This window comes from Neomonachus schauinslandi, chromosome 3, assembly GCF_002201575.2.
Source record: "Neomonachus schauinslandi chromosome 3, ASM220157v2, whole genome shotgun sequence".
NCBI classification, from domain to species: Eukaryota; Metazoa; Chordata; class Mammalia; order Carnivora; family Phocidae; genus Neomonachus; species Neomonachus schauinslandi.
The window spans coordinates 38,098,123-38,106,301 of record NC_058405.1 but is presented as its reverse complement, the minus strand read 5'-3'; the positions used below and the strand labels follow the sequence as shown (position 1 = coordinate 38,106,301).

Below are 8,179 nucleotides of genomic sequence, written 5' to 3'. Positions count from 1 at the left end.
GTTGATGTAAGGCATATTAGGCAGAAAAGAATTCTCACTGCCTCAAAATTCTGGATCCTAGTTGCCTATACTATTCTTGTACTTTTTTTGATTTGTTGTAAAAATATCATTCAGTAGCCCCACTTATTAATCCTTTTGAGAAAAGAATATAAACTTTAATTTTCAAAAAGCAGACTTTTGCAACAGTCTTAGGAATAAAAAAAATGATGCTTTGGTTTAAGATGATTAACCTAAGGCACATTATATTTATCATTGATAATCATAATGATAATGCCAAGCTTGTCAGAACATTTCTGTGATGATGTGAACCTACCATTATGCTACATGTAAAGCACTTTAGAGGGTATCAAGTGTTATTTCTTAGTACAAATGAACCATCACAACCATTACTCCTGGAACACAATTTAAGCCTCCTGGCAAAGGAGTTACATAGTATTAATATTTGAAAGAAAACTACAAAACTCCCCACACTGGCAGAAAGTACTAAGAAAATTATAATAGTAAACAAATCTTTTTGCAGGCAACAAGAGGGGGAAAATTGATAAGAATCAATCAGCTGCCCAAGGAAATATAATAATCAGAAACCAATCAGCAAGTTAACTGCCCTGGGGTGGTGAGTAGCTTTCTAATGGCTGATAGGTAATGACACATAGTCAGAAAAACAGGCTTATAGGTAAGTAACCTTCCTTTTTCCAAAGGCAATGCACACCACTTATTATATTGTCATGATTCCATACCTGGAGGCTTAGAGAGCTCTTAACTTGTAAACAGATTTTGGATAATGGTTAAATCCAAATGACTTCATTCTTGAGGCAGATTACAGATAGCAATTTTTTAGGAAGATCTGATGGCAAGACTAGCTAGTTCCTTGTAATTTTCCACTACTGTAACATTTTGACCCTTAGAAAAATGTTGAATTAGTGCTATTTGACCAGTTTTGTTATTGTTGCCAGATTTTTTGTGGTTAGAGTAGCAGCATCTTCTCAAATATCTAAGGTTTCTATGATCCAACTAAATGATTTTCAACATTAACTTTTTAGAGACAGTTTAGGACAGAGTATACATAACTAGCAAGGCATAAACTGGAGCTGCCCTCTTAGGCGGTGATATTTTAACAGAAATTAAAATCTTAATACAAAGACACTCTAGAATGTTAAGCACTGGTACATATTTAAATAGATGGGATTATTTGGGAGAATATTTCTCAAGGCAGAATTATTTTTGTTCCATTTTCGTATAAAGGCAAATTGATAGGTTTACTTCAGTATTTCTGCAAGATACTATTTGTACCGACAGGGGTCTGTATTCAAAAAAGTTTGGGAAGCACTGGTTAGTGTGTATCTCTTAATATACCTAATGTGAGTCAGTATATTGAATTATTTGGAATTAAAAAACTGTTTTTTATGGTTTTCCAAACATATGTGACCATGGAAATTTTTTTTAATGTAAATCCTTATGATATGCAGTGAAATACTACTTGAGAAATACTGATCTAGAAAAGAAGGACATTGACTTGTCTTTGATTACAGTTATTTTTCCAAGGAACAAAGGCATAGTAAGATATATTAAGATTTTTAAAAAGGTATATATAAAGTTAGTAAACATTAAATGTAAAATTATGTCATACTGCCATATGTGAAATTATTTTAGTTGTTCACAATGGTTACTGCCATGTTTATATCCCCCCTGCCAAATATTTTGCAGTACATACAGCTCATGGAAAGCAATATGTGATGATCATAAGGCAATCTTTCTTCACTCTAAATAGAGATTTGAGTCACAGGAGAGCAGAAAGGGCATTATAGATTGATAGTGTACTCAAATGCTCACAGGTGAAAAAGAACATTGCAATTTCAAGGAAGTAAGGATAGCTCAGGAAAAACGTAGTCTCCCATGTCTGCTGGTATAATGTTTAGTAAAAAAGGGAAATGAAGATGCAAAGAACAATGGTCAGAACATGAAATACTTTGCATGCAAAGCTAAAGTCTTAGAACGTGGCCTATAATCTGTGAAAAGGAGGCTTTATGTAGGGGGAATAACTGAGGAAAAATAAAAATGTTCATGGCCTGCATTTTTCTCCTGCAAATTAAAAGAACTTTGTTGAATTCCATGAATAATATGTATTCTTATAACTTGGATGAGCTATTTTAGTGAATAGAAAAATGTTACTGGGAAATTGGTACTGCTCTTTAATAATGAAAATTAATATTAATATCTGTTAATATTTTAGAATGAACAACACAAAAACAGCTTTATTTTTCATCCCTTTCACTTGTGACCTGGCAGGTTTACCTGCATGATCTCACTGTATTCTCACTTTATAGCAAAAACAATTGAAGTTTGGAGACTTCAAGTTACTTTCTCAATCTCACACTTAGAAGAGCTGGAGATTCAAACTGATTCCTTTCAATGCAGTGTTTATTTAACACCTTTTTAGTGTCAGATACTGTGTGGGCCACTGGGAATAGAGCAATGAACAAAATAGTCTTCTCTCAGCCTTTTCAAAACCAGGCCTTTTTATTTTGTAGATTCGGCTCTCTGTCTACTTGGGCCAGCCCCCCTGAAGCATCATTACCGCCTGAGATCTCCTGGAATGGCCAGATGCTAGGGCATAGTTACTATCGTTGAATTGCTCCACAAATTCTAGACCCAAGTGCCAGCAGGGGCACAACATTGCATCATTCGCAGGCTGAGCATCTCTACAAATTCCTTTTGTGAAACCCTTCATTCTCAAGTTTGTGGTTACATATTGGTTGTACCACATTCACTCTATCCCCATGTTTTCCTTTGCAAAAAATGAACACTTCACTTCAAATTAGATTGCCAAGCTAAAAGGTGTATATGCTGGTGGTAGGCACTGAGTTGCTCATGCCTGTGTGGCCTGAGAGAGAGCTGCAGAACAATTTGTACCAGGAGTGCGCTGTGACTTAGAAAGATAATTAAGGCTTATTTAATATAAATAAGCCCTTCTACTTAGTGGAGAAAAAAAATCTATAGGAATAAGACTAGACACCAATTGGGAGATAAGTTGGAAGGTTGTTGCAGAGAGCAAAATAAGAAATTATAAAAGTCCAGCCAAAGTAGAGGAAATAGGATACAGAGTGTTGATTAGGAAAATATATAGAGAATAAAAACTGAAGTATTTAATGGCTGACTAGGTGGAAATGAAAACAGAAGAATCTAGAGTAAATTCTATATTTCTGAGTTGTACACTGTAATACTTCTTTAAGGAAGGAAGAATGGAAAATGTGAACTACTCTATTTAAAAAGGTTGAGTCTGTGTGTCTATCACAGATAAAGGTTGCTAATTCCCTGCTAATTTTATTTTCTCACACTTAGATTCCTAGAAAATTCCATTATTTTTGTGGCTTATTCTACTACTTATATACTCACCATGACTCTAACATCATATGTATGACTAGCTCCCCATACTCTACAATACACTTTCTCTCCTAAGCTTCAGACTCTTAAATCCACTTCCCTACTAGACACCTCCAGGTGAATATCCCACAGGTAAATTAATTCAGTATGTCTTAATCTGTACTTATAATATTTATATCCAAAATTGTTCTCCCTGCTACATAACACATATAAACTGTGTAATCTGGGTTGGCTTCCTTTAGTTCTATAAACCCATTTTCTCATCTACAAAAGAGGAATAATGCCTACACTAGGTTATTTCTATAAAGAGTAACAAGACAGAAGTATTAGCATTTTGTTCTTACACTAGTAAAAGCTCAACAATTAAAAACTGCTGATGATTGGCTCATTCAGTCATTAACTCTGAAACAAATATTACTGAGTAATTGTTTTGTGAAGGCACTATTATAGGTACTAAAGGTGGAGCAATAAACTAAGTAGGGCCTCAATTCTCCTACAGTTTCATTCTAATTGGCGGAAAACAAATGATAAAAAAATAAATATATTATAAAGTTAATGGTATAAGAGCTACAAAGATAAATAAAGCTAGCTCTGTGACTCCAGAGAGGTAGGGGTGATCTTTCTGGTAAAGAAATCACTGAAGGTCATTCTGAAGAGGTGACATTTGAGCAAAGACATGGTAAAGTGAAGAATGAATGGGATGAAGAGCTTTCAAGGCAGAGACTAGGAAATGAAAAGGTAGAAGTATGCTTGGTATATTTAAGGATTAGCAAGAGGTCAGTATGGCTGTTGTTAAGTGAGCAAGAGGTGAAATCCACAGGAGATAAGGTCAGAAAGATAGCCACAGGCCAGATATTCTGGTGTTTATTTATTGCATACTATGGATTGTCGTTTATTCTAGAAACACCAGAGGGAGGTATAAAATGAAGCTTCTTTAAAAAAAAACTGTTAAAAAATAATAAACAACAATAACAACATAACCTTGTGTAAAGAAATAATGAAAAATTATTTTTAAAAAGTCAGAGTGATATTGTGATCAGATTAAATTTAAAATGATACTGTTTTACAGTTGTTTGGATGAACAGCACTAGTTGAATCAGATTTTATTTTTTTTCTCTGTATAGTTTGGCCCTTCTTGTACATACATATTGTTCTTGAATACAGCTTACTTATTCCAACATTTTTTTAATTACCAAAACTATTCTTAACAAGTGGTAAAAATTATGCATTTTAACCTACTTTAGTTTTCACTTTAAAATGCATTTGGCTCATTTTAAATATTCAAGATGCAATCATGTTCTATTTTGATTATCTTCTAGGAAATTTCATAATTACAGCATGTTACATTAAAATTTTACATATATGCTTGAATCCAAGATTCTGTACTTCCCATAAGACATTTTTTATAAGAAAATACAAATCAGCTGACCTTCAATCCAATATAAAGATATTTCATTAATTCAAATTAGTGTTTTGGGATGGTGATATGCAAAAATGTTAATATTTACACAAAACATTTGCTGAGGACTATAAACATAGAAATGTCATATTTCTTTTAATTGGCTACAACATAGCTACACCTCAAGAACTTTTTTTTTTTTTTCTCATTAAACTTTTGTTTTAATGGTTCTCAAAATTCTGTGACAGATTTTTGGTCAAGTTGTTTCCATTAAAAAGTACTGATTTTAAAAACTAGTAACTTAAAACTGCCACACACACACTAAAAATCAACAAATGGTCCACAAAACATTTTTCTTTCCTTCTGAAGGTTTTACGATGCATTATTATCATTAACCAGTCTTTTTACTATTAAACTTAAATGGCCAATTGACACAAACCGTTCTGAGACTGTTCTTCCACCACTGATTAAGACTGGGTGGCAGATATTGGGGATAATATTCATTTAGCCTTCTGAGCTTTCTGGGCAGACTTGGTGACCTTGCCAGCTCCAGCTGCCTTCTTGTCCACTGCTTTGATGACACCCATAGCAACCGTCTGTCTCATGTCACGAACAGCAAAATGGCCCAGAGGAGGATAGTCAGAGAAGCTCTCAACACACACAGGCTTGCCAGGAACCATATCAACAATGGCAGCGTCACCAGATTTCAAGAACTTGGGACCATCTTCCAGCTTTTTTCCAGAACGATGATCTATCTTCTTCTTCAGCTCAGCAAACTTGCAAGCAATATGCGCTGTGTGACAATCCAGCACAGGGGCATAGCCAGCACTGATTTGGCCTGGATGGTTTGGGACAATTACCTGAGCTGTGAAGCCAGCTGCTTCCATTGGTGGGTCATTTTTGCCGTCACCAGCCACTGCCATGACAAACATCTTTGACAGATATGTTCTTGACATTGAAACCCACACTGTCCCCAGGAAGAGCTTCACTCAGAGCTTCATGGTGCATTTCAACAGACTTTACTTCAGTTGTAACACTGACTGGAGCAAAGGTGACCACCATGCCAGGTTTAAGAACTCAGCCCACAGGGACAGTACCAATACCACCAATTTTGTAGACGTCCTGGAGAGGCAGACATGAGGGTTTTTCAGTTGGACGAGTTGGTGGCAGAATGCAATCCAGAGCTTCAAGCAGTGTGGTTCCACTGGCATTCCCATCTTTATGGGTGACATTCTATCCCTTGAACCAAGGCATGTTAGCACTTGGCTCCAGCATGTTGTCACCATTCCAACCAGAAATTGGCACAAATGCTACTGTGTCAGGGTTGTAGCCAATTCTCTTAATGTAGGTGCTGACTTCCTTAACGATTTCCTCGTATCTTTTCTGGCTGTAGGGTGGCTCAGTAGAATCCATCTTGCTAACACCAACGATTGGTTGTTTTACACCCAGTGTGTAAGCCAGAAGGGCATGCTCTCGGGTCCGCCCATTCTTGGAGATACTGGCTTCAAGTTCATCAACACCAGCAGCAACAATCAGGACAGCACAGTCAGCCTGAGATGTGCCTGTAATCGTGTTTTTGAGAAAGTCTCTGCGTTCTGGGGCATCAATGATGGTCACATAATACTTGCTGGTCTCGAATTTCCACAGGGAGATATCAATGGTGATACCACATTCACGTTCAGCTTTCAGTTTATCCAAGACCCAGGCATACTTGAAGGAGCCCTTTCCCATCTCAGCAGCCTCCTGCTCAAATTTTTTGATAGTTCTTTTGTCGATCCCACCATATTTGTAGATCAGATGACCAGTAGTGGTAGACTTGCCCAAATCTACGTGTCCAATGACGACAATGTTGATGTGAGTCTTTTCCTTTCCCTTTTTGGTTTAGGTTGAGCAGTGGTTTTCACCACACCTCTGTTCTGGCGGCAAACCCGTTGTGAAAAAGCCACCTCAAGAACTTTTAAAGAATTGTTTACTTTTTCATTTACATTTTTTTTTTAATTTTAAAGATTTATTTATTTGAGAGAGAGAGAAAGAGAGAGCACATGCACATGGGGGTGGTGGAGGGGCAGAGGGAGGAGAGAGAGAACCTCAAGCAGACTCCCTGCTGAGCGAGGAGCCTGACACAAGGCTCAATCTCAAGATGCTGAGATCACGACCTGAGTCAAAATCAAGAGTCAGACACTTAACTGGCTGAGCCACCCAGGTACCCCAAGAATTGCTACTCTTTTATAAGAAAATTATGTTTGTATTTCTTTGTATATACACATCCTGAAAGCTTGATTTCATTAGTACTCAAAATATTTGTAGGGACTGATCCCATAAAAACATCCAAACACTTTACTGTGGAAGGAGATACAAACACTTCCAATAAAAATTTATTTAGGATTTGAATTTAGTAATATGCTGGGCAAGGAAGAGTTTTGACTCTCTGAAGAGAGTTCAGTGAGTCTCCTCAACTCTGAAGTAGAACAGTGTCATATAGAATAAGGCAGAAACACCTCCCACTTATGATAGAGTTGTAAAGGCATTTACTGATTGCTTATAGAAGGAATCTATCTTGCTTATTATTATCACAGTGTGATGCTGTTTTAGCAGGCATCAAATGAAGCTCACTTCTTAAAAAGGTCTGAAATGTTAAGACTTGAGTTGGCTTGGGGTCATGGAGGAGTCAGACCCATGCATATGCACATGTGAAAAACTGAACAGAGATCTCCTTTATCATTACTTATACTCATTTAGCATCCTATAATCTAAAGGATAGAAACCCCAAGGATGCATTTCAAGATGTTATTTGGTTCAGTAACTGTTGGTCTAGTCAACATTTTTTGTTATTATTCTTTTCTGTTTTTGTTTTTATTTGATTTTTGGCTTTGGTAAATTGGTTGCAATTACTCCATCCCTGGTATGCTGTAGACACCTAAATGCCTTTGCACATACTGTTTCCTTTGCCTTTCAATCAGTGTTAATAAATATCTATTAACAATGTGTATTTAAGAGGTATTTATTATACATTACTTATGTGCTAAGAAATAGGATATATAATCGTGAACTAAAAAAAATGACAAGATTTATTCATTCAATATATATTTTGAATATCTACTTTGTGCTAGGCATTGTGCTATGAAGTGAAGATAGTATGATGAGCTAAACATAAATTACCACCATCATCATAGTGTTGAAGGAAACCAGAATGTCAGCCCTACACATGTCTTTTTGCACATAAAAATTATTTTGAGCTGAAGGTAATTAAAAGGGAGCAAATTCAGAGTTTTCTCTGCCATCCATGTCCTCTTCTGCTTCAACCCAGAAATAAATTCTTCTTTTACTAGCGACAAACTCTTTATCAACCAAGAGATGACACCAGAGGAATCTCAAACAAAACTCATTCCATTAGTTTCC

General features: G+C 36.2%; 1 pseudogene; it reads right to left on the bottom strand.

Moving 5' to 3' along the window:
* Window positions 1-5,280: 5,280 nt before the first annotated feature.
* Window positions 5,281-7,945, bottom strand: LOC110587767 (annotated as a pseudogene).
* Window positions 7,946-8,179: the final 234 nt, after the last annotated feature.